The 27,518-nt window shown below is 44.6% G+C and overlaps 2 long non-coding RNA genes across 2 annotated transcripts in view; one reads left to right on the top strand and one right to left on the bottom strand.

The window, feature by feature from the left end:
- Positions 1–477: 477 nt before the first annotated feature.
- On the bottom strand, positions 478–27,304 carry LOC142600774 (uncharacterized). The gene is made up of 3 exons (XR_012834335.1): positions 27,124–27,304; positions 21,957–27,054; positions 478–3,001 (listed from the first exon to the last, which is right to left on the bottom strand). It is a non-coding gene; the product is annotated as an uncharacterized LOC142600774 (long non-coding RNA).
- LOC142600777 (uncharacterized) overlaps positions 7,781–27,518 on the top strand; it is a 75,427-nt gene continuing 55,689 nt past the window's right edge. Inside the window, exon 1 of the long non-coding RNA XR_012834345.1 lies at positions 7,781–8,336. This is a non-coding gene — a long non-coding RNA (uncharacterized LOC142600777). The remainder of the gene's footprint in view (positions 8,337–27,518) is intronic.

The following is a 27,518-nucleotide window of genomic DNA, read 5'->3' as shown; positions in this document are numbered from 1 at the left end:
ACATCCATCTGAGCATCGTCCTGGAGCCACACAGGGCTTTCTGCTTAGCCTTTTGTGCCACCGTCACGAGGCCATGGCCCTACAGCGGTAATTGTCAGTGTAAGACAGGAAATCTAATTAAAAGAGAGATGATCTACAAGGGGATAACATATGGTGCGTTCACTTTCAGCAGGCAGGAAAGGCAGGCAAGGAGAGGGCTCGCTCCGAGGTGCAGGAGGGCTGGGAGGCTCAGACCTCCTGCCAAGACTGCTTCCAAGCGTGCTGTGCTTGCTGCAGTGGGCACGGGGAGCAGCGGCAGCCCTCCCTCTGTGGCAGAGGCAGCGATAGACCGAACCGTGCTCTGCTGCTGGTAAAATGCACCCCTGGCTGCCCCTGAGCCATTGCGCTGCATTACACCCTGTAGGAATAACTGATCTTCGGCCAACGCGATTCCACTTGCAGTGACCCTGGGGAGTGCCAGCCAGGGGGAAGAGACCCTGGCAGCAGAGGGTCTGCACTGCTATCGACAGGATGCATTGCCTTGGCAGCCGGCGATGCAGGGGGCTGCCCCGGAAAGCGTTGTGCTTGTGCCTTACGGCCTTCCCGCTGCAGCAGGGCTTTACTGGGCTCAAAGCAGGAGCATCTTCTGCAGCATCTCCCTGCGCAGGGACGGTGCTCACCATCGCAGCGCGGCCGCGGAGGGAGCTTGGATGCTGGCAGGCTCCGGCTGGCTGATGCACAGCCGGTGGTGCGATCCTGCCTGTGGTTGTAACTGGAGAGGCCGACCGCGCAGCAGGGAGAAGAGGCTTTGTTTGAGAATGGAAAGCACAAAACAAACTACCCACCTGTGGCCTCCTGCGAGCGCGGTGGGCGATGCAAGTGCGGCTCCCTCAGCAGAGCGGGTCTCGCTGCCGCCCTGCTGACGGTGACTGACACTTCCTTGTTTTTAAAATAACCGGCAGCACAAAGTCTCAGCATTTCACACATCTGAAGGCCAGATCGCTTCCTCTGAAAGCAATCCATAGCCACCTCCGATCACCACAGAAAGGCAATGGTTGTCTTAATAATGTAACGTCCTGTGCGGGATGCTTTCAGTGCTGACGGCTGCATCGCAATTAGCAAGGAGGCACCCCAAATCGCATCGGTAATTGTCACATATGCGGGAAAGTATTGTTCATCCTGAGGGATTTCAAGCTCTATGGCACAATATTAATGAATGTAATCCCTCAGTTCAGTTTAGGACTTTAAGACTTTCTCATATATGTTCAGTTATCCTCAGAACAGCTAATTGCAATTCACAGGAAAAGCTTGAATGTGAAACACATGTTTCATCAGAGTTTTAAATCCTCACAGCCGACACTTGGCTGGAGACACTTATTTTTATTTCCCTCAGGAGCTCATCGATACTGTTGTTCAAGTACATAGTAAGTCGTGGAGGTTCTGCTTCCTTTGTGCCTACTGAAAGGCAGTGGATTTATCTTACTGAGCCAATCAGCAATAATTGAGGAAGGGATATAAGATAATTTTGAAGTCGCACAATGCTTTTCCAGGTTGGATCATGCCGAGTTTCTTGACAATGCTCCAATTTTCTGCTGGGTACACACAAGTCAGTAACATGAAGTAAATGTACTTCAAAAATAATTTCACATTTTAATTTTTTTTCCCTAGTCACAGCTATTTGGCATGTTTTTCTTTACATGGCTTGATAGCAAATCCTCTGATTTGGATACAATGTTCAAGACTTTGTACTTTAAATATATTAATAGCATTTAGGACATGCATATGTATGGTCATAGTCAGCACTGGCTCGTCTTTTCTATATGATCGCTCTTTGGATCAACCATCTTGTGTGTAAGCCAATGATGATTTTTTTCAGCTTTCCTTTTCTGCTTGTCTTCTTTCTTTCCTTGAAATTTCTTGTTATAAATCTCTTTGGAGAAGGCAGGGTGAAACGCTCCACCTGTCTTTAAAACCACACAGCTCTTGGGGGAGTGTGGTCCTACTCCTGAGCATGAATTAAGCCAATTCAAGCACTCGGCCTTGGCCGTGGGGGGAGGCAGGAAATGGGGAGATGTGCCCAGGGTGGAAATCCTTTTTGCAAAGGGTTTTGAGCCTTCAAATCCAGCTTTCTTTTAAGTGTGAAGGGCAGGAGCCCAGTCTCAGAATTCAGGTGCCATTTTCTGTACCGTGCATTTCCCCCGTGGAATGGCTGTGTTTCTTGCTGTCCCCACTTTCTGCCTCCCAACACATTGTCAGAAGAAAGCATGCAGATAAGTGCTCAAGCATTTCCTGAGCTCGTAACCCTGCCTCCTGAGGGACAGTTAATCGGATCCAGTCGAAAGCTTGAGTACAGAGTGTCAGTGTGTCTCTTATGTATATACTGTATGCGATTTTGAATGTTGCTTTACTGCACCGAATAAAACACTTAAAGTGTTCTCTCTGCAGCTGCCTGGCAGCAGGGGCATTTTTGCTATAATATTATGTACCACGTGTCTAAATACAATAACATTCTACATTATGTATAGACTCTGTATATATGAGTATACTGTATACACACAGCATATATTTTAAAACTATTAGTAGGTGTTTTCAGCTTTTGGGGGATGCGAGGAGCTCTCATCAGCGATGAAGCTTGTTTGGCTGGAGCAACGGTTTTAAACTCATAGTCTGTGGGTAATTGGAGGGTCTTCAAAAAGGAGCTACAAGAAAAAAACAAAAGCCAGTAGGCTTAAAAATCACTACCCAGGGCTCTGCACATCATGGACTGGAAAAATCTTACAGGACTGAAAGTTGCAAGAGGTTGAAACACGTTAGTCTGTGGCCTTGTTTCTGTGGCTTTGTAGGTCTCCCTGAACTGTTCAATGAAGTGGCATCAGGACAACTGGTAGGCATATACTTTAAAAGACGATTCTTCCCAATTGTCCTCCTTCTACTAAGCCTTGCCCCAGGGTTGTCACTCCTTTAGGTATAGTCTCGCTGACCAATTTCACCCATCCACTTCTATGGAAGCTATTTAGATTTCCTGTAAGAGAAAAATAAAGACTCAGCTCTTAAGCTGAAGTTGCGCCAAGTCTAATCTCCAGCCAACAAATGTTTTCTTCTTTAAATTTGATTTATTTTTTATCCCAGCCCAGTATATTGTTTCATTGCATGGAGAAAATGTTAGCGCAGTGGCTTGGTAGAACACCTGTTGCGTAAATCTTGGTGATTTTTATAATGTGAAGTCCTGCTGGCAGAGACAGCTGTGTCTCACATTTAAACACAGAGTATAAGGTATCCGAGGAGGAAGGAGAGAAAAAAAAAAGGCTTAACATAAGAAAACAATACATCAGTGGCCAGAATCTGTTGTCAAGATTTATAAGCTAAATGAGTTACAGTTGAAGTGGATATTAAAAGAAAACTATTCTGTTCCTAGAAGACAAAGTGTGTTTTCTCATCGGGATTCCCAGGGGACTTTGCATTTCTGACAACGGACAGAGTAGACAGCTGGTCCACATAAAAATGTACGTGCTAATTAACCTATCCCTCGCATTACACCCGGAGAATGTTTAACAAGCAGGGACGTTGCTGAGGAATACTGGCAAAATTGGGCGGGGGGGGGGGGGCTTCCTTGCACAGCGCCAAATTCTTCTAACTTGCTGTGCAAGGTTCTCAGTCTTGTTGGTTCAGCCAGGTCCTTGGCACAAGGAAGGAAAGCAAGGACTGTTGCCTTCATCAGCAGAACTTTGCAAAACTTGGGATATTTTTCTTCCACTGCAGTTCAGCCTCCTCCTCCTTCTCTCCACCACAAATGCCAGCGTCTGGTGGCAGGAGCAGAACCACCAAGCCAGACATCTTCTAGCCCTCCAGACAGCCCCATTCTACATGAGTTATCGCCCCAACGAGGGTGCTCATGATGGCAGGACCTCATCCCCAGCAATGGTGGCTTTGGGGATGCTGGTGTTGGGCATGTCTTGGTCCTCTCTGGCAGAAGCAGGACGTAAAGGCTCTCTTTACCTGCATGTTGGTTCATACCTTGCAAGGCCATGGGGCTGCCACCTCACTGGGACTCTGGGTTGGAGATAAGGACAAGACTGCTTAGCCCTGCTGAGGAGTAGATATTTTCATGACTGTCCATAGCAGTATGGTGTGAACCCCATGGGGCAGTGAAAACCAGGGAATCAAATTGAAGTTGAAAGAGTTAACCCAGCGCAGAGAGCTGCTGTCAGAAACAAACACGTTATAGTAAAAAAGAACTCTCTGAGCCCGCAGTGGAAATTTTGTCTACGCACAAAGGGGAATTGGGCCTTCAGGGAACAACAGCCTTACAAGAAATTTAGAATAACACTGTAGGAAGGGTGATGTATGAGAGAGGTCAACATTTGCAACCAGATCAGAGTGGACTTTTTCCTTCAGTGTTTGATTATTTGTGCTATTGCTTAGATATTATGTCAAGTTTACTTAAACTTAGTCATATAGTGTTCTCCAAAAGCTTATCCCAAATATTTTAATTCACTTATTTCTTTCATCCGCTTCCCTTTCCTCTTCCATTTCACTATTACAGATGTCAGTTCAACAAATAAAGTATGTGGGCAGAACAATGAAACTATTCTCTTGTAAAAAAGAAGAGATTATTTCATTCTCCTGCTATTAACTTTAAAAGAAAAGGCCTTTTGTACCTTTTATACAAGTGTGTGCAATGATACGATTGTGTACCTCATCTCCTTAACTTCAGAGGAAATGATTCATGAAGGAGAGTATCTGGTTGGAAAGACTGTTGGTATACTCTGAAATTCCTTTTACCTAGGAACTTATTTCAAGTAAGAAGAAGTAATTCCTGAGTATAAAGAGACACAGGTGACCTGGACTGAGCTGCTTCCCTCCCCCTTCACTCTGTTCCAAAATCCTGGCTGGGCTGTGAAAGGATCTGAGGAGTTCTGCATCTATTTAGATACATAATCTGATTTTCCTTATTTTCCACATTACATTTTTAATTATGAGGGTAGTGTAATGAGGAGGAAATGGCAGAAGAAAAGGCTAGGATAAAAAAAAAAAGTATTTTTTTGGGGAAAAAAATTATATGATTTAGAGGTTTTGCCTGATATGTACTATCTATCCAGAGAAATTAATACGAAGGAATATCCAGATAAATGAATAAGAAAAGAAATAACTTTTTTTGATGTAAACTATTATTTTTGTGTGACAAAAACATTTATATTGCTACTGTAAACGTTGACCATAAGAACATGCATACTATGGCACTGAGAACATGGGTCACGTCTTTATACTCAGAAGATGTCATGAATTTTTTCATGCCTTGAATTATTTTCTTTCCACTCATGGCATGGGATGTGGGCTGTTACAAGTACTTCAGCATCACTCTGCCTTCTGTGGAGATGCATTTCACAGGAGGCTGGCTGGGTTTAGTGCCAGACCTTTCAGGACACGGACAACAAAATCCCATTGGACATGGCTTTCACCCTTCCAGTTGTGCTCCCCTTCTCCATGTGCCTCTTGTCTCTGACTTCTTTCCCTGCAGCAATTCATACCACGTGCTTGGCCATCCTGGCAATGTGGAAGAGATGACATGTCTCCAGAGTAAGAGAGTTTTAATTTAGCACTGAAATGCCCTCCTGGGTTCCATGCTGGTGCCAGCAGTAGCTGTGCTGTGAGGGTACAGCCCTGTGGAGGGGGGCACAGATCTGGTGCTGGCGGAGCTGTGAAGGGCCACCAGTGCCACTCTGGCCCCGTGGCTCGGCTGGTGGCACCCCAGGAAGATGTTTGTACCCCAAAACCCTCTTGCCCAGGGCACCTTGTTCAGGGGGAGCTGTGAAAAACAAGGCAAACAATTTTTTCTGTTCTTGAGGGAGTAAATTTAGGTTTATATCCACTAACGATGGCTGCTCCACGTAATGGGGCGGGCGCGGTGGCGTTGGCTGACATTTGGACCCCGCTGACGGCTGCGCAGCTCCTGGGCATGAATCACACGGCACATTGATAAGGACGGACATTACTCATCAGAATACCACGGGCCCGATGCAGCAAAAGTGTCATGGTCTATTTTGAAAACGTTATCTCACGCTCGTTTCCTTGTACATCAGGCATTAGTCTCAACAATAACCCACTAAAATAGTATATTAGTTGTTTCTAGGAAAGATCTTCTGCTACTTGGTGTCTTTCAGCTGGGTTTTATTGGTGCACGACCACCCATTACAGGGATAGAATTCAGTTCAGGGATTCAGTAGGGATTGAATGAAGCCAGTTGGCAGCCAGTCTCTGAACGCAGAGCTGCTCACCCGCGTTTGGTGGCAAGAGCTTAGTCTGCCCTGCCGACATGTTTGTGCGCTCTCTCCTGCACCCAGCCTTCATGGGGGGTTAACATTTCTGCCTAGGTTTTATTCGGAGGATGATCTAACTCACCACAGTTCATTTCTTTTCTTATTTCAGATCTTGGTGCCATTCACATCCAAGAACAATACTTGAGTTTTAATTAAACACTGGCCCGTGTGATCATAGCTTTGCAAATAATATCATAAGATTAATAAGGGAAAGGAACAGACCCTACTTTATTTGACACCAGATTTTGACATCCTTCTGGTGAAAAATAATGAAGCCTTTGACTAGTCCTGTTACTTCCATTTTATTTATTTCTGTGGATCTACTTCCAGGGCACAACTCAGTGCAGCATAATCTGGGCCTTGATGATTTAATATCTTTTGCTGACAAGGAAGCTTTACTGCTCCAACCCTCCAAGTATTCTGAATATTTTGTAGCTTGTCTCTGTCCTGATATCTCCACCTTCTCTTAAAATGTGGCGAGAATTTGGCTGCTAGATTGCAAAGCTGGATCTATCATATTTAAGCTTTCTCCTGAGTTCTTGAAGAGATCACTGATTACGTCTGATGCATCTTCCAGAGACAAACAGTTTTCTGCCATTTTAGACCAATATTTAAGCACATTACATCTGTGTTGCAGGCTGATGACCAGTTACTGTTTAGCTTACAGTTGTGATCAATCTGAATTTATTGTGGTTTAGTTGGTTAACACTATTAACCAACTAAACATCTCTATCCATTGGGAAATACTGTACGGTTTCCGTAGTGTTGAGTAATTGTGAGCCTCATTTAAAAGTGAATCTGCTATGGCTTAGGTTATCATAGTATTTGACATGGTCTGTGAGAGAATCTCTTGATGTTCCTTCTTCCTCTGGTGAGTGGGAAGGGGGCTTCTGCCTCAGCAGCACTGACCCGAGGGCTGGTGACCTGCTTTCTGCACAGAGGAAATGGGGTGGCAACACGTCCGAATGCCTCAACTTTTAATTTTGCTTTTCTATCATTGTGCATATATTTACCTGCACACATTGTGCACACTGTAAGTCCTGAGATAGCTGGAGAAATACAGTGCTAAAGGAAGGCTGGAAGAAACAAGCCCATCCATATTATGCAGTCAGGCTAAAAAGACTCAAAGCATACCAGCATTTTGTAATATTAGCTACTTTGATATATTTAGGGCATCACCATTGTTGTGTTCATCCACGTATACATTTAAACTTGTCTTCCTTCCAAAATGTGTTGATGAAAGTCCATATTCAAAGGAGAAAAGCTCACCAACCTTAGAGAATGCCTGTACAGAAAACTCACATACTCTCGTAGCAGGGGTGCAAACGTGGCCCCTCCGGCCCCATGTATCCTACATGTCTGTGATGGCACTGTGTGACAAAACCTTTCCTGAAAGGCTCCAGCATCACCGTTATGATGGCACAGGGGAGTTACAAGTACCTGAGGTCAGCCTGCCAGCCAAAGGAGAGGAAGCAGAGGCAGACCTGAGTGGGCTGGTGGGATGTGGACAAGGCAAACAGTAGATATCCAGAAGGAAGAATATGAATGCAAGGAGTTGGATCAGAAGACACAGTGAGCTTAGACCCCTGCATACAAACACAGACATATACAGGGGCCTACTAATACTTACATGAGCATACTCTGCTGGAAATTTTACCCATATTTTATCTCACACCTTATGAAGAAGAATTTCCTCAGCTTTTCAAATTCAAATTATTTGAGAATGATAGAAAATGCTGAAGTCTTGCAATAAAATGCATTACCATTAAAAATGTTGTTGGCCAAACCACACAGGAAACCTAGTTCTATATTAGCAACCGAAACAGCTGAAAAGCTGTAGTCTTAAGAGCTGACCTCAGAAATCACGTGTGCATGTCTGAGGATGAGTGCCAATTCAGTCCTTGGAAGCAGAGAGTTTGCAGGAGAGTTTGTGTGTTTGGGAACCTGCCTCATCTGCCGTCTTTAAGTAAATTCCGCCCCTCCCTTCCTTACAGGAAGGGGACAAAGCCAAGGAACAACCTGCTGGAAGTCCTGGCTAAGGTGGGGCGGTGAGGGTGCTTCTGTTTATATTAATCTGTGGAAGTACTATGAATTCAGGTCGAAATGTAATCAATTAAATCAATGGTATTTATCTTTACTCTTCAGATTTCATTTTCAGTCTTTTCTTTGGACATACTTCCCTATTAACTTCCACAGTGAGGTGGAAGTGGGAGGGAGTTATCTGTATAAAAAAGTTGAGAGAAGTATTTTTTTCACCCTTGTTTATAAACAGTAAGTTTGCTGTTTTAAATCCACTTCACCTCAAACAATGCCATTCTGACCATATTCTTCTGATAGGGCAGAGAGGTCAGCCTTTTAAGGCTGGATTTGATTCAAAATAGGCATATGAAAGAAACTTTTTCTTTTGTTTTTCCCAGCTAAAGAGAATTGGTCATTTTTAGTGTTCCCTGATGTCTTTTCACCCCTGTTCTCTCAGATACACCTTGTCTCTTTTCCTCTCCTGCTCAGGTTTCATATTCATGCCCATAGCAGAAGCACTTGGCAGGCTGCAGAGTATTCAGAAAACACGGGCAGACTTGGTGCTTTCTTAGCCCAAAGAGACATATTCATCCTTGACTGAATCCCATTAGCTTAATGCGTTATATGTGCATTAACTTTTCCTATGCTGTCCTGGGTACTTGACACAGTCCATGACACCAAATCCTATTTCTAGAGCTGTAAATGTAAATCAGTGTTCCTGGTGGTCACGTTCCAGTGATATTTGTATAGATGGATGCTACAATCTGATTTGTATATCTGCTATTGTAAGCCTTTAAGTCTTCTAATGCAGCAGTTTGCAGGGCCTGAAAAGGAGGTTTACTGGGAATTTAAGAAAACAAGAAAAATTTAGAATAGGCTTATGAAGGAATTCATGTAGTTCATTTTATTCTGTATATAAATATATATAAGGCAATATATTTGTATAGCTGTGTCTATATATTCTTCTGCTATTGTGTGCAATACAAAAGCTACGTACTGATTGTGTTTGCTGTGAATCAGCAGCAGCCATTTTGATCATCACAGGGAGATGATATCTAACCGTCAGCTCACAGCCTGCTTTCACTTACGGAGAGAAACCAGTATTTCAGAGTTTTTACCAGTGTAAAAATTAAGTAAGGCTTATGTGTACTGATAAACCATGCTGTCACTTGGTTTTGGTGACAAGGCAAAGCTGAGGTGCAAGGCAGCAGCTGCCGTGTGCTCTCAGGTGGAAATCCAGCCTTGTTTCTTTGCCCCTTCTCCTGAGTGTGGGAGCCTTTCACTGCTGTATCCCAACACCAGTGACCACTGCCATTTCTTTTCTCTCTACCCTCTTCTGCTGGATCTTCCTATCCCTGCCACTCTCCTCTTTTTTCAAAGTGAAATATATTTTTCCCAAATTTTAAGCTGGAGGTAATTACCAAGCAGGTCTTTAATCAAGGGAGAGAAGCACAGTAAGATGCAGTGGATGAAAGCTGGAGGTACACCCATTCAGAGCAGAAATATAGCACTCTTGTAACTCTTACAGCCCAGGGACAGGACCCAGACTTGGGGAACAGGGCAGTGCGGGGTGCTGCAGGCTGCTCTGCCCATACGTTCCCGTTGGTGGCCCTGAGGGACGTGCCATGCCCAGCGATGCGCTGCAGAGGGACTTCTCAGGTCAGCAGGGAGCACAGGAGCTCCCTCTCCCCTACCGCCTGTCTTCACGTGGGTACTATATGTATTGCTAGTAATCTCCCAGCGTGGTCGGCTGATGAGCTACCCTGTGTAAAGCTGAAGTGTGTTTGCTGCCCTGTGTAGAGGACGAGTTGTGAGTTGCTGAGCACTGCCCTGATTCTGCAGCAGGAACGTGCAGGATTTCCCAGATCTTGGTCTTTCCCTTGGCAGAAGCCATAGAACCTGCAGTTATGGAGTGCTCACGTTCCCAAAAACCGGGCTCTTGTGCTAGGCGCCAAGAGGCTCAGGACTTCAGCTCTGTCCGGGGAATCAATCCCAAAAGCACAGCAGAGATTGCAGCTCCTACTGTAAATTCCTCGGAATTTAAAATGAGTTCCTAGTTTGGGGACTTGGTACTATTATTCTTCATCTCAGCTCAAAGTCCATTTTTATGGGGAAAAGTCAGAGTCAAATCCTTTCTATTTTTTACTAAATAAGCAATATCAAAGAAAAGAAAGCATGTACCAGGTTGCACAAGCAGGCTGTGTAGCAGACAGATAAGCTTGTACGACAGCACAGTGTGTGTCTCTTGCATACACACACACACATTCATTGACGGAGTCATTCCTAACCTATTACAGAATGTGTTTGTATGTCAGCTCTTGTATTTTTAGCATTTATGTTTGCGATACTGATTTTATGTCCCGCTGTGCTGAGGAGGTATTATAAAAGCAACAGCCTTTTGGGAGTGCAGAAGTATTTCCCTGCCCTCCTTCTCATATGATACTCTGTTTTGAAAATAATAACAAACAGATATTTCTTACCTCTCAAACCTACTGTTTGGGTTTTACTGCAAATAGGTGACTTACGGGGAACAAAGCTAGGACTCTATGTACTCCTCCAGACTGCAATTATTTCTTTATAATTAAAAAATCACTCCCTTGCTGTTTCTCTCCTTCAGGATAATTATTTAATGTAAATGAGTACTTCTTGCACAGACACTGCCTCTCTTTCTCAGGCTTTTCATCTTTGCCAGGGCTGATTAAAAAGCCTGTCTATGACTGAGAGCTCAGCTCATGTTTGGGAATAAAACTGAAATCTAATGTTGCAATTGCAGTGGTATAAAGGGCTGCTTTGTGCTCCTCCGCACATGTTTGAATGCCGAAACCTGGCTGCCCTGGAGGCTCACCCCCTCGCGGGTCAGGAGGCCAGGACATGCCCCTCTCCTGCAGGGGACACGCTGCTGGGCACCAGCCCTACCCCGCAGCATCAAGAGGAAAACCCGGTCCAGCCTGGAGCATCCGCTTGGGACAACCAACAAGTCTCTTATCTGGTTTTCGCACTTGAACAACAGGCTGGAGAAGCTGTTACCTGCTTAATTGTAAGGTTTGGTTTATTTGTTTTCCTTGTCTTGATAGCAGATTGGTGTTACAAGGGAAACCGGAGAGCTACCCTCAGGTGACCTTTGGTAGACACAGCTTACAGTTTAAAGATGTTTAAAACACACGGCAGTGGTAGTTGAATAGCAGGGCATCCCCACAGCCTCACGTGTGTTGGATAACAGTGGGTACAAGCACAGTTTCACAAAACCCATCCATATCCTCTCACCACGTTCCCACCTGTGTGTTACCCCCACTCCTGTGGAGCCTCCAGGTTGCCTGTCTTGTAGGCAAGGAGCTTTCTGATTCCCACTCTCCTTCCACGGGTCCATTAAGCTTCCTGCAGATTGCACCAGTATTGCCAGGAACTTGTGAGAGCTGGTTCCCTGGCCTGCCTACGTCTGCATTTTGAACCTCTTCATGAGGGACTGTGCCCATGTGCACTTTGATCTCCATGGCCATGGGTGAGGAAGTGATGGCAGGGAGGGTGAAGGAATGGGGGTTCCTCTGAACCAAGATCCTCCAGATTTGGAGATTAACCCTCCATTGTACTTCAGGTAGCTCATCACAGGGTAGTCAGATGCCAAATGAGTGTCTCAATAAAGAGCTTTGTCCTACTCTCACTGATGATGCCAGAAGGAAAAGGCTGGACCTTAGTGATGTTGTGAGACCCAGAGTGACAGAAATGCAGAGACAGAGAGAGGTAAAGAGACTTCGCCCTCAACACAACTGGAGTCAAGCCTACACTCATATTTTGAGATGTCTAGGTTCATATTTTGGGATGTTTTGTTTAAAGCGGGGTTGTAGTGTTAATAGGTGACTTGTCTCATTCACTCTGATGTCCTCATCACGTAACAAGTTTCCTGTGGACACTGTGAATGGTTGTCTGTACAGACACGCGTAAGAGCATACATCAGTCTCATGTGGGAAAGAAGCCCTGTAAAAAAGAGGGACAAAAGAACACTGTTTCCATTTCTTGATGCTCAGACAACAGTTACTATGTAGTGACTTCTACTATTAGATTTCACAGGGGAAAAAAAAAAAATAATATAAGAGCTTTTCCTTTTTCTCCAGATTTCCTTGTCACAAAACTTTCTCACTAGGAAATGAACAGATTTTTAACTGTCCTGTGCTAGAGGAGCATCTCAGAGGGAGGCTGTAACTGGAGATCTCTTCTGTGAACAAATGGATGCATTTGGGGAACCTGAACTGTCCTTATGTCAGGACGCTTTTACCACGGAGATGAAATTTCTGAAATTACAGAATTTATTATGGAGCATACAAGTGTAATTCAGTAAGCATTTGAACAAAAATTAATTATGCAGGGATCATTTGTAACCCAGTTAATCTTTTAAGTCTCTCACGTTTTGCATAGCCTGTACTCAGAATAAACTCTAATTTAAGTAAATGAAGGTGAAACTACCATAATGTTGTGGTTTTGCCCAGGTTGGCAGCTACGCCCCACACAGCCGCTGGCTCCCCGCTTCCTCCCGCCCCGTCGGGATTGGGGAGAGAATTGGAAGAGTAAAAGTGAGAAAACTCGTGGGTTGAGATAAAGACAGTTTAATAGGTAAAGCAAAAGCCGCGCACACAAGCAAAGCAAAACAAGGAATTCATTCCCCACTTCCCATCACAGGCAGGTGTTCAGCCATCCCCAGGAAAGCAGGGCTCCATCACACCTGACGGTTACTTGGGAAGACAAACGTCATGACTCCAAATGTCCCCCCTTCTCCTCCTTTCCCCAGTTTTATGTGCTGAGCATGACACCGTATGGTATGGAATATCCCTTTGGTCAGTTGAGGTCAGCTGTCCCGGCTGTGTCCCCTCCCAACTTCTTGTGCATCCCCAGCCTCCTGGCTGGTGGAGTGGGGTGAGAAGCAGAAAAGGCCTTGACCTTGTGTAAACACTGCTCAACAACAACAAAAACATCTCTATATAACAAAAACATCTCTATATTATCATCAACACTGTTTTCAGCACAAATCCAAAACACAGCCCCATACCAGCTATTATGAAGAAAATTAACTCTATCATCTCAGCCAACACCAGCACACATAATTACTTCAAATTTGGCCACAGATACTAACTAATTAGTTGTATGATGGTTCAGATTCCAAGACCTTTAAGGACTGTGGAGTTTGGAAGGGGTTTATCAAAATTTAGCCATGTGTTAAGTGCACAAAGAATAAAGCTCACTCCTGGTAATTTTGCTAGGAACATTTTCTCAAATAATTGGGATTTAGGCAGACAAATGAACAGGAGCCACCTCAGTACCACTGCAGGATCATCAGCTGAGAAATGCAATCTTCAAAACCCTTGCTAAAATGATAATTCATCTTAGAGGTGCCTAAAATTGCAAGGTCCTCAATGGAGTGCCTGCATGGATATGTGCCAGCAGTGGCATGTCCCAAGCCAGCTCTGACCTATGACCTGCCCAGCCATACTAGTAGGATCCTGTGTTGGATCCACTCAGGCTTCTCATGTCCTTGAGTAAAAACAGCTGGTGTTGGCCCTGGAAGGGATGGGGTGAAGAGCTGCCCATTGTTGGACCATGGTCTGAATGGGGAGTCTAGCTTGTACTGTCCTGAGCTGCCTTTACCGATGTTCATCCTATCGATGTTCATCCTACTGATGTTCATCCTAGATACTTCTGTACCTATGTATTCATTAAAGATCCTGCTTTTTGATTAGACTTATGGTGTTGCCTGGTCAAATAGACATCTTCAAATTATGGAATATATTGGTCTTTCTGTAAAACTTACTGTGCCTATTTAAATTGTTGATGTTTGTCTTTATCCCTGAAATTCTCAGCTGTGTTCTGCTTCATCAGTGAGTATGTGTGACATGCAGTTGACTTCTGACTGGCAAGGTGTAGGCTGCGTAACGCAAACATTGGTGGTGACATATTTGAGATCTGCTTTTTATAAATATTCTTTAAGAGTTTCATAAAACATGAATGTCTAGTGAACATCCCTGTCAGAAAGCAAATTCACCAAATGTTTGGGGAAGAGAAAACGAAGAAGAGGTAACAGCAAAAATTAATTCAGCTGCTAGCCTGAGTTAAACATTTTGTGTTTTAATTATCTGCCTGGCTTTTAATCTCTTTTCAGGAGATGACTAGAATTGTAGGCACACCAGCAGATGGGGATTAACTAATTCTGTACGCAGAAGACAGCGTCACCTTCTTGCAACTTAGGCTGTCATGCTGTGAACAGTCAGGGTCCAATTTCTCAAGCTGGTAAACAAGTCAATATGCACATATGCTATTGGGTGAGTTTCCAAAGCACCTTGGTAGTCTCACTGTCTAAATCCTCTGGGATTTAGTAGGAGAATAATCATATGTTCATAAAGGACTTGTGTATCTGTGACAGTCTTCACAAGGGCACTGTCTTCTTTATGGTCTATACACAGTGCTTTTCACTTTACATTATCAAGTTATTTTCTTGCTTAGTTTCTGCCTTGCCTCATCACCTTCCCAGCCCAGTTTGGCCAGTGCTCTTGCTTCACAGGAAGAGATGGGAGGAAGTGTTTTCCTCAGGGTCTCACTATGAGTGTTCTACCTTTGAGGCCAAAAGCCAGGGGTTACCATATCTTTTGATGTCGCTTTCTGAGGCAGCATTTTTTATTAGCTGCTTGATCATACATTTAATTTCATGAGATATTCTTTTATTAACAGAGAAAATATGTCATAGAGACTCTGTGATAGAAACATGGCTGAAAATTTGCTAACGTTATTAAGTTATCCTCCCCTTTATCCTTCCAACAAACATCCTTTAGATCACCCTGGGTTCAACAAGATTGCTAATGTGCTCTCTGTTTTCAGAGATAATGGAGACACAACTCTCCATGTCCCATGGGACAACAGCTTCATCCTCAGAAGGGGGTTGTTGCTGTGGCTCAGCGGCTCACGGGGTGCTACATCTGAGAAAGCAGCAGGAGCTGTCCCTTGCCTTTTAGCATCTTCTCAGGTAGCTACACAGTGTTTGCTTAGGATCTCATTTTGAAGTGCTAAACTCCTAGGTTATGTGTGAGCATTTGCTCTTAACCTTAGTCTGCGGACTCCCCCTGCAGAGCTGGTCATTTCCTTGCTAGGCACAGGAATATCACATTAAGGTCTTTGGGAGTCTGGCAGGAGTCTTGCTAACAATGAAATTTCATGGAAAATCCCACAAGGCTTTTCCATAGCTTTAATTCCTTAATTACCTAGCTATAGTTATTCCTCAGGTCCAAGGACAGCTTTATTCAGCTGTATATCTTCTCAGAGCTCAGTGACACAAGTGCTTAATACAAGGCAGCTTCCTAAGTCTTAACAAGACTTGAAGTATTTCATGCTGCTTTTGTATCTATGGAGGATGGTACTTGGCAAACGGGATAGCTGGTATATATATACATATATAGGGTGTGCTTTGGAAGTCCTCCTCAGCCATCATCTTTCCTTGGTACTTGGAAAGCAGGTATTTAGACTTTTTTTTTTTTTTTTTAATTTCTGACTCATGTTAGAGCCATGAAAAAAATATATGCACTCTTTACTGTGATTTCTTTAAGCATTGCTCTTGTCTTTCCATTGCAGTAACTTTTTCTCTTCAGTTGACTGTTTCTATAAAAATAGATCTGAGGCACAATTGATCAAATGAAAGCTGTTGGAAATGAGCCAGTTTGATTAATTAGTTAGCCATTTCCTAGCAGTGTTTTTAATCTAACAAACACTAGTCAGTCAGCGGCAGAACAGATTGTGGTGTAATTTAATACATGTAATTATACTCTGCATAGATTGTGTTTCTTCAAACAGGCTCCTATTCAAAAATGAAGCCATGTCATAATTGATCAGGTTTTAATCCTTCTGCACTGTGGCCTTGTAAATAAACTGTTAGTATACATTTATTACAACATCTGAGAACACTTCACAAAATCCATTTTAATATCAATTATTTAGGTGGCTCGCTAGAAATAAATATTCAGAGGGTGATGAATAATATTAATACAGTCATCGGTTCTGATTGATTCCTTCTCAGCTGACAAAAATGAACTTTAATTGCTAGTAGCCCCAGGCAAAGTCAGGACACTCCAAGAGTTCCCAACACAGTCAATTTGAGCTGATGGATCTTTAGCAAAGGTACTGATGTGGTCTCATTTTGTGCTGGTGTAGCTAGAGAGAGTGAAAAGGAAGGTTTTTATGGATGTTATTGTACCTCCTAAAGAAGCTCTACTGGTTGAAATGGTCTTTCTCTTACACACCCTTTTCCATTTCCCTGGCAAAACCTGAGCTGTGTAAATGCTTTCACAACAGCATGTGCCTCTGCTCCTTTCTAGTTCTTTGTTACTACCCAGCGCAACCCCTGTGCAGAGACGAGACCTTGCGGTTCTGCATCCTTCCTGAACCCCGTGCTGGCAGCTCAAATAACAAGGAAGCTATAGAAATGTCTCTGTTCAGTCTTTCCATCCTAAAGGCTCACTTCAGACAAACTGCAGAGATTTATATAGGCGAGCAAGTTATCATTATGAAGCCTGGGTGATGGGGAAGGAGGAGCATGCTACCCTTGTCTCTGGGGCAAGGTTAGCATTTACCATGGAGGTTGCCATTTGTTCATGAACAGAGCGCAGAACAGATCAACCTTTAATAAAGACTGATGTGTAGGAAGGAGCTCTCCGCAGGGCAGATCTAGCTGAAAATACATTTGTGCCCCCCCCCCCCCGCCCCAGTTAGCTTCAGGTGCAAAAAGCCAGGCTGCTGTTTTTCTGCAGGTACTGTGTGTTGAACAGGGTCCTTTCCCAGCTGGACCCCAGCCTGTGCAAGGGATGCGCTCTTCCAGCCTTTGGGTCTGGCTCCACAATGCCAAATTCAGCCTTTCCTATGCTTTCTCACCTTTGATTTCACAGCCCTAAAGACAGGATTCCCCACTACCTATCAAGAAAAGAAACATCCCCTCATTCAGATGTTGCCTTTACTGCAAAGTTCATGATGCCTCTCCCAGTCTTGATGAGGATTTACCAGGGGAAGCAGGTGAGGGAGCTAAAAAATTTGAGCTTTTCCTCCCCACTGCTGTTAGCAACCCCAGTGCTAACTGCATCCCCATCGTTGCTGGTGAATGGTAGTCACCTGGATGTGCACCCCAAGAACAGAAGCACCTACTTCTGTTCCAGGCAACAGGCTCTGCTGCACAGGAGAACATGGTAATAATTTATGTGCATATAAATGAAATTATGCACTTAAAAATCTACCAAAATAAGTGATTTTTTTTTTCTTCAAAAAATACTTTGTAGATCAAAGCTTAATTAATTTGGAAAATCCTGTGGCTTGCATATACAGACATATTTAGGTGATCATATTATTCCCTTCCGGCCATATAATCTCTGAATGAGGTTTTCTGCAGAACACTACCCTTTCTTGATTATGCAGCTTTTTCAGAGAAGTCTTATTATTTTTTTCATGTAAATAGAACCGGAGGAAGATGGCTTTTGATTTATACACAAATCAATACTCCCTTCTGATTGAACTCTGCATTGCACTGCTGTAATTACATTCATGGATTTTGTGTAGGTGTAAGACAGGAAGCAATTATCAGCCGCAGTCATGAACGAATATAAAAGAAATCTCACTTTTCTTTGGAACCATAACATTAACGACATTCTCTGTCTAACGTCAGCCCCTTTCACATGACTTCTGCTAACTGCACTGTTGTTTAGATGAGGAAAAAGTAATAGCAGATAGCTGTGATTAAATAACATCTGCATGAATTTAGGATGCTGCAGTGTTTGGAACTTTGCCTTAGTGAAAAAGCCAATGGTTTTAATCTGCATCAAAACAGGTGATGGGTTTTAGTTCAAGTATTTTCTTTTCTATTTAGCTGAAAGTTAATCATGGCTGTAATTCATTCCTTAGTGATTCTCTGCAGTGGCATGTAAGGAAAGTGTCATCAAGACAGTTTCACTGGAAAAGGCAGGGTAAAACAAATGCATAAATAGTCTGCTTAAGGATGATCTGAGTCATTTTAATTACCAGCCCTCAGTCACCTGTGGGCTCTGGAGGGGTGTCATTGTAACACAGTCATTGTTACTGGAAAAAAAGCTGTCACCTAAACACTAATATGTGATGTCTGACATTGAAACACATCAGAGTCACCAGGAGGCTATTGCATATGACATCTGAAGTCTCAGCATTGTCCCCATGGTATATCTGCCAACAAGCGCTATCCCTACCTCTGCTCAGTCACAGCTATCCACCTAACAAGGACGAGCAAAGACCAGCCTGAGGACTAGGAAATGTGGTGTTGAATGCTGAAAGCATGAAAAGCCACCAGGGGAGCTTTGGAGGAGCATCGTTCCCTTTCAGCTCCTGCCTGGAAAACAGGAGGAGAGAAAACTGGGTTAGGCAAGTGGATGGCATCAGCCCTCAAGCTGCAGAGGGTCTGTACATGCTTTTCTGTAGCTGCAGGGTCCCGATGTTGCAGGGACAAGCACTCACCTATTTCTACTGACTGGAGTCCTGGTGTAAATCAGGCCAGCTGGTCACAGCCTCAGACCTGCACCAGGCCAAGGGATAAAATACCTTAGGTATCAGTGAGAGATCCTGTCGGGTTTTGGGGCTCTCAGAGGTCATTGAACTGATTTGCCCCTTCTCTTGTTTCATAAGGTGCTTTTACAGTGAAATTTTATCACAGACTTTGTATCACATCACACTTATTATATCATAGACTGAAGAGCTTCTATTTATGGCTGTCTGCTGCTTCCACCTCTTAGAGGGCCACTTCCAACTAGCTTTAAAGCTGATGTGCCTGAAGTGGGATTTTTTTCTTAATGATAGTGATTAACCTTTGAATTGCCAACTTCACCTGTGTTTATTCCTTTCCACCAATGAATTTTTGTGCCTGTATAGAAATGTCTACCTGTAGAAAATGGGGACCTGCTAATCCATGTATTTGTACTTAGTGCATAGCTCAGAGTGTAAGGCTAAGTATATGTTTGTCCTAAGGATGCATTAACTTTTTTCCCCACTTGAGATTTTTGCATTATAATCCCAATTCCACATTTAGGTGTCAAAGCAGACTGTCAAAATCTTTATTATAATCTTTATTATAATAATAACAACTATAATGTTCACAGATTTCACTAAAAGAACAGTGTTGAAAAACGGATAATTTATTTAGGGCTTAAATAAAGGCTCAGAAGGTTAACTTCTCCCCCTTTTATAAAGTCACAGCTGGGAAGGGAGGGCTGATCTCTGTAGCAGGCACTTTAATGTCTTCTGCAGAGATCCTGTATACGTCTCCGCATCTAAGGGACAGATCTAACTGACCCTAAAGTCCATGGGTGGCAGCCTGAGCCCCAGAAGTCACCAGTACTGCAGCTGCTCAGCACTGGAGTGCCCCGCCGTATGAGCATGTTCAGCTCAGGTGTGTGCATGTGCTTGTACTAACATTGCTGTTAGATTTTACAAAGCACATGATATGGAGCATATGCTGAGGATGTGGCTTGGTGCTGGCGGAGGGGACCACAGCTAATACTAATAAGATGAATCTTTTTGAGGACAGACAAATCAAAATGGTGAGTTTGTATTGACTTGGTGCTTGGCATCCCACAAGCAGACCGGGAAAGCTGTCAGTGCACCATGAAGCCAAGACCAGAGTGACTGTGGTCTGCAGCTTTCCTAAGACCCAGAAGAGTTGAGTTGGCCTTGGGGACATTGAGCCATGGCCAGTGATGAGGGGGGACCCCTTGGTCTTCCAGCAGATTCACAGTGGCTGGGCTGATTAGCACTGCCGAGATAAATAAAATGCTGCTGAATCCAGACCAGTCGGGCTGTCACCACAATAAAACACCTTGGGTCTGTGCTGCTTTCACTTGGTTAGAGCGCAGCAGAGGCCATGGCTGGGAACCGCTGTGAGCAGATGCTGGGGGACACTTCGCATTGCTGTGGATTCCAAAATAACCAGCATCTTTTTTTTTTTTTTTTTAACTACAGAGCAGGCAGCAACATTAAAAAAAATACACAAGAAGATAGGATGCCATTCTGTGAGAGCTATCCCCCCTTAGCCCCTCCTTCAGCTAGCTGGGCTCTTTGCCTTTTTATATTTTGGATTTACGCTGCTGGTGGGAATGTACATTCCTCATGATTTCAAACAGCTGGATTCTGTATTCGAGAGCTCGGGCTCCCAGAGTTCAATCCAGATTTATGCAAAATTTACATAAACATGAACACAAATAAATAAATAAATATGAAAGCTTTGAAGCACACCCCATCGCTTCCCAGCCCTTCTCATTGGAGGGGTTTGTGTTGTTTTCAGGTTTCTGGGTATCCCCAGATTAACTCCTGAAAGGCCAGAAAGGCTTGAATGCCGCAGTGTTTGATTTCTGGGAAGGATCCCAACAGCTGGACTCTTCTCCGCAGGATACCGTGCCTTGCTTTGGAAAGAGCCCCCGGCATTAGGATCCAAAGGGGGCCGGGCAGGAGTGTGTGGGTGTGAGATGCACATGCACAAACACAGAGGGATTTATCAGCTTGTGAGTGCACAGCCTAAACCGGGGGTTTGCTGGTGGAATTTTTCTTTCTATCTTTTGGGAAAGGGGAGGGGGGAAGGACATATTTCTCCCTCTCACCCTTAGTTCTTGCCTTTCGTCATTCATTGCAATCTCCAGCTTCCTGTATTTGGGTAAATAATGTTATCATCTGTTTCCAGAAATGGTTTGGGACAAATTCTTCTTGGAAGTCCTTCCCACGCAGTTATATTTCGGTGTCCTTTATTTCCCAGGCAGGCAGCAAGACCTCATGGTTAGGCTATATCAGTTTCCCCTCCCCACCCATCAGCTGTCTACTGCATTGAGATAGGACCACCTAATGCGATGTGTTGTAACTGCAGAATAATCATCAGCAGTGTTTTCCATGCCACAGTTAGGAGGACACAGGTTTTCACTGACAAAGCAGGCTTTGAAAACTGAAAACAAAAGCTAAAATAAAGATTTCTGAGCTAACGGCAGCACAAGCAAAGCTCTATTAGCATAAAAGCCCTCAGAATCTGTTTGTAAGTTGTCTCTGAGATGTATGGACAGTCACTCATGTGCCAAGAGCCTGACAATTTTGCATGCCACCGCATGAGAAAGCATAACTCACTTGAGCTGTTTTGCTGCAAGGAGAGGCTGCTGTCTCCCGAGGGCAAGCCTCTTCCCCTCCATCTAAACACAAGTTTCTTGCAAAGGGCTGGCTTGCCATCTGGAAGGCCTGGCTGACCAGAGGAAGAGACTAAACCCCAGCCTGAAGGGCGTAAGCGTAGTAAGGAGGATCGCTGTGAGTCGAGCAGATGACTCACCTGGCCTCAACCTGAGGTCACTGCCCTGGGCAGCGAGGCCCACTGCCTCCCTCGGGCAGACCCTGGCACAAGGGTTGGAGCCACCTCACCCGCTCGTGCAATGTGAAAGATAGTCATCGGCTCTGGCCAGGGCGAGTGCGAAACCAGCTCACGGCAGAGGTCAAAGAGCAGCTTCTCTCACGGCAACAGGCCACCAGCCCATGGACCATTGACACTTCCCACCCCAGCAGTACTGGTCCCTGCCCTGCAGCTGCTGGGCTCTGACCCACCCTCACAGGCAGCATTTTTTACCTCTCCATACTCACCAGCTCCTCGTGCGCAGTGCCTAGGAGGCTGTTTTTGCTGTTCCAGTAGTAGTCATTTTTCCTTGAGGAGCTGTTAAATGAGTCACCGGAGGGAAAGCGAGCGTGCTGCTGCGTGCCTGAGCCAGATGCGTCAGGTTCCTTCAAACCGGGGACTGCCAGCAGTTATCTCATGAGGCAAAACCCAAGTCTTACTGTGCCAATGTTCTCCCATTCGCTCAAAGCAGAAAAGCATTGTAACGCAAGTGTGAGGTGGTTAAATATTTTAGCTTAATTAGTTTATCATCTAGGTTGTGGGGGAGGTCCAAGAACAAGTAAAGAGTTAAATTATTTTTCTCCAATTTTCTCAGCTGGATGTTGTCTTCTTATCCTACCCACGAGAAGGAGACCTGCTAAGGGCCTCGGCTTTGTAATGATGAGTAACAGACACGGGCCATGGGTGAGCAGAGCTCCCTGCTTGAGAGTGCAGGGCAAGGCCACGAGATCACACGCTTCACGGTCATACTCCTTTGGGAGTCATGAAGAGTAGTGAATGGAGACCTGGCCTTGGCTGTTTTGGCTGCAAGCATCCATTGAAGCTCCTATTAACAGTGAACTCTATAATATGTCCTTAATGACCATAATTATCATAATTAACAAGATTACAGGTGATCTTAGGCTCTGTGTCTGCGCAAATTGCAAGTACCTTGGGCATAGCTAAAATACTTAGATCGCATGAGCGCAGCACACCTTGGAAGGTCAGAGCTTGAAGCGGCAGAGCAGAGAGAGGGAGGAGAGCCTTCCAGAGAGGAACAATATTACTGAAAAAAAATAAAAATTGTTAGTTTTTGCTAAAAAATAATCTAAAAGGGCAGTGGAGAAATCAGTAAGCTGATGCTGTGAGCGTGGCTTAGGAAGGGCCCTCAAGCTTGTTTTGTGGCAGGATGTTTTACCACGGAAAGAAACAGCTTCTCCGCTGTACAAGGGCATGTTTCTCATTCAGCAAGTCAGAAGAGAAGGAGGAAGGCTTGGAGAAGGGCCATCTCTGCCAGCTCGAATCTCTGCTTTTGATGAGGTTCATACCTTAGCTGGCCATGCTTCAGATCTCCAATAAAAGTGTCTCGCTGCTCTCATCTGGATGGCAGGCTCAGGTTCTGCAGCTACACCCACCCAAGGTGTTTCAGCTACAAGCTGTGCAAGATGTGTGGGAATAAGTACGAACAAATGTAACTTGTTCTTATTTTCTCTTTTCCCTGCCTGTTTCCCATTTTGATTGGATGGCAGTGCTTAGAGAAAACGAGCCGGCCTCTGTGAGGGATGGTAAGCTTCAGAATAGGGCATAAAACCAGCTGATATTTTAAGACAGATGATTAAAATAGACATCTGCAGGGCTTGAAGACTACAGCTGCCTAATGCAGCTTTGAGAGTTGAATCAGCAGATTCAGGTACAGACTCTGTCCTAATACATTTCAACCCTCCACGTTATTTTGATGCACACATGGTAATGTACATTGAGGTGGTGTGCTGGGGCTCACATAAATTACACTCTTGATCACAGAATACCTGCTGCTTCTTTCAGATACAGAGTGTGGGGTCAGAAGTCTGGTGGTGTGTGCCAGGGGTCTGTCATGCTTTATTTTCACATGTCAGAGGAGCTAAAGACATGCAGTGCATCCCAGAGCACCCTTTCTCTGCCCCCTCCAGCCCCCTGCAAAGGAGACACCTAGCCCACTGGGGTGGAAAAGTTTGAATCCTACTATACTACATTTTTCAAGAGAGGAGGAATGCAAAGATTTGAAACCAGACGGGAAATATTAAGGGGCAGAAGCATAGGCGGGGGTGTTTTTAGCCAGGAGAGCTCCTTTCATATTTGGAGATTTTTGCACCATGAAGAAGAGCAGACTCCTGAGTAGTGTTGGGGACTAACTTCAGCATCCACAAATACATCCACGGAATGCCAGATCCCATGGATTGTCTCATGTACCTTGACAGAAGAGAAGATATTTATTTCTTATTCTTCAGAGAGCTGCAGTGGATTTGTACTAGGGGTTCCCTGGGACCACTTGCGTTGGGGATGTGGTGGCACACTGCGCAGAAGCACTGTGCCTCCAGCCCTTTGAAAATGGCTCTTTGTTCTTCCCTGGCTGGTTGCGGTGGCAGGTGAAAGGGTGACTTAATACACTGTAATGTGAATTCCTAACTCTCTGCTTTGTATGCTTATCAAAGTCAGCAAGAAGACTGCCTCCCCAGCCTGTCATCCGGGAGGAAGTCTCTCCATTGAGAGCCTCATGCTTCGACCCACATTGTGAAAAGGTAAATTACGTTCCCATAAAGAAACATCTTGATAAGCTGGTTCAAAGAAGCCATGTGTACGCTTTGTAAACCATGCTGATTAGCTTTCCTTTTAAAGTGGAACTGAGTCCCTAGGGTTGGTCTTGTCTAAAATAGTTGGCTATTCAATACACTGGAAAGTGATTGTCCCATAATTAAAGAAATTTCAGGGTGTACGGTTACTGACCTCAGTCTGGACACTTGAGGGTGGAATTGCCTGCTTGCGGGCTGGCTGAATAATTGGAGCTGTCTCTCCATGCTGGAGCATGCAAACCCATCTGCTGCCTAAGGCAGTATGAATTTGTGCTGTCCCACTGCAATATCTCTGCACCAGGCAAACCTTCCTGACCAGATCCCGCCAAGCAGGGCTGTTTCTGCATCATCCCCTATCTCTTTTGCTTCAGCTAGTTGCAGAGGTTGGTTAAATGGTAATGTATATCTTTAATACAGAAAGAAAAGTGGTGCAAGCTGCTGTCAGTGAGAGTGTAGCTGCTCCAAGATTGTTCACTGCAGAGGCAGAGGTGGCTACAACTCCTATGGAGACAGCTGACCCGATTTTTAACCATCCACCGTGGGTGCTGCTTGCAGCATGGCCACAGCAGCAGGGATTGGGAAGCCTTCCTGGGAGAGCAGAGAAGATCCATGCAACTGTGGCCACCGGGAAGTCCCTGGGCTAGGTAGTCCAAAGCTAAGCTGAGTGTTGTCAAAAGGCGCCTTTTGTTTCCTCGAGGGCACCACGGTTCCTTGCCAACATTTTGGGTTGCATTCTGACCTCTCTTTAATCTTCAGGCCTGCCAAAGATTTGTGGGAATTGGATGTTTCCTCTTGAAAAAGCCTGGACTTTGCAACTGGGCTGTCTGGTGTCGACAGACGTATTTGCTCTGGTTTGGAGACCTCTGCCCTGCTGGATGACTGCTCTCATGGTTTGCTGACTGCCTCGGATATGAACACTTTGGGCAGGGGCATTGGCCCTTTGCAGGCAGGGGAAAGACTGGAGGGCACAAGAGCGTGCTGGGGGAGCAGTGGCAGGCAGGCAGCCCAGGGGGCTCAGCAGAAGCACCTGCCAGCGCACAAAGCATCCTTTCCCTGGGAGATGTGTCCCTGCAGACATTTTCCATGCACTACCTGGCTTTCTGTGCCATGTGCTAGCAGAAACCTTGTCCCATCTGTCGCCTTTTGAAGGGTTAGAATTGGATATTCTGTCTTGGGCATTCATTTTCACTGCCTTATTTTTGAACTCTTTCTATTTTCTGTTTAGAAACAGGTTTTCTGTTAGAGCTTCAGCTATGAGGGCTTCAAGGCATTATTGAACTTTACTGTAACAAATTCCCTCTTTTCTCCCCACCGCTTTTGTAAAAGGATCTCTTAGGATCTCTTGCCTTTAACCCAGTGAGTATTAACTAGGAATCTTAATATAATTTATGTAAACAATCTTGAACAAAAGGGAATGGTATCCAGTGTTGCAGTTTTATAGAAACATGGATTTCTAAATATTTACTAAATAAGCAAACTAGCCAAAAAAAAAGAAAAAGTCCCCAAGAGAGACAGACTGGCAGTGATATCAGCTCATGCTAAGTGTTTTGCTGGAGCAAATGCACTCACACGTCCTTGGGGATAATTAGTATCTGCAACAGGATCTGACAAATGCAATGCTGACATCAGAGGTACCCCAGTTTATATCACTTACTACCAAAAACACCAACTCAGGGACAGAGCTAGGATCACGGTCCTGCAGAAACACCTGGTAAGGTCTTGTTGCAGAGTCGCTGTAGAGCAGTCTACAAATGCTTAACTGAAGTTAGTCATGCTCCAAAAAGCATTGCTTGATCCACCCAACGTTGCAGAGGGTAGGCTGGTAGATGCTTGGCATTGTTGAGCCAGGGAGGCAAAGGAAGTCACAGGGTAGTGTGGGAGGTCTCCCAGCCCTGGCTGATGGTGCCCTGCAGTAACCATCAGATCAGGGTTTCCTTTCTCTGAGATCATTATGTTTTCCTAACTTATTACCTCATACACATGAGATTTTGCATAAAATTTAAAGGAGCTGAGCTTACAATAACTGAACTCAAGGTAGCAAAAGAAAAGCCCAGGAGAAGTGAAAAAAGAAATAATGATAAATCAAGCCTGGAACAAAAGTCAGTTTTATAGCAGTCCAAAGGGAGACACAGTTACACGATTTGACCAAGGTGATGCAATTAGTCAGCAGCATGGATGGAAACTCCAGTGAAAAGCTAATGACACCCACACATGGCCTACCCACTCACTCCTTTCCCTGTGATTCCCCAAAAGGGAAAGTCCAGCCTGCCCTCCTCCCAGGGTTGCACAGTGGAAGCTGGGGCTGGGGGCCATGGCTCGTGGTGGGAATTAGCTGCTCCTGGATGTTTCTTGGTTTCCGTTGTACTGTTGCACTGTGGCAGGGGAGGAAGGAGCTCACTCTTTCTTTCCGACTGATTCAGAAGAGTCCTGATCTGGGGGCTATTGCTTGAAGAAGAAAAAATTCAGTGGGAACTTTTGGACCCTGAAGTGAACTCTGTGTCTGCCCACTCCCGGCAGTGGGTGATGATATCCGTTTCACAATAACAGTATTACATGGCATTGTGATGTACTGGGAAAAATCTATGATGTGCTACTTACAGAGCATCCAACGCTAGCAGTTATTCTGCCCTCGTTGCCTCTATTTAGTTGCACTTACCACTACAGAAAAAAAAAATAAAAATCCAGGAGCAAAATCCTGCTTTGCAAAAGTCCTGAGTGTTGTAGGAGTAACTGTCATGTTTCCTGAAACTGTGGCCATCTGCGAGGAAACTGGTTCATGCCAGGATCTTGCGATTGAATTGTGAAATTTTACAGAGTGACTCTGTACCTTGGATCCTTGGATCTGTCTCCTGTCTCTCTCTGGTTATAAGACTTGGTTCCTCAGCTTCATGGGTAAAGGCTGATGGTTTTGTAGATTGCTTGGACAGTGATGCTGGTGAAGCATTGTTTTAGTAGCAGAGCTACTAAAGGGTTGTGTTCACAGTGCGGTCGTTAACAACACAACCCAATCAAGGTCTGCGATGACCATCTGTACAGGGAGGGGATATTTGATATCCTCGCTTACCATCTTTTTCCACCTTGTCAGGTGTCTGTGGTTTTGACCACAGTTATGCTTGGAAAATATGGCTATGAGGTTCATCTGGATTAATATATTCCCTTGAGAAATCAGCCCTGAAAAGGCACTCACGGTGATGGCATCTGCCTTCTCAGCCCAGGCTAAGT

The sequence above is a fragment of the Balearica regulorum genome, chromosome 1 (assembly GCF_011004875.1).
Source record: "Balearica regulorum gibbericeps isolate bBalReg1 chromosome 1, bBalReg1.pri, whole genome shotgun sequence".
Classification (NCBI taxonomy): Eukaryota; Metazoa; Chordata; class Aves; order Gruiformes; family Gruidae; genus Balearica; species Balearica regulorum.
Note: the sequence above shows the minus strand (reverse complement) of the source record. Positions and strands in the feature narration are given on the sequence as shown.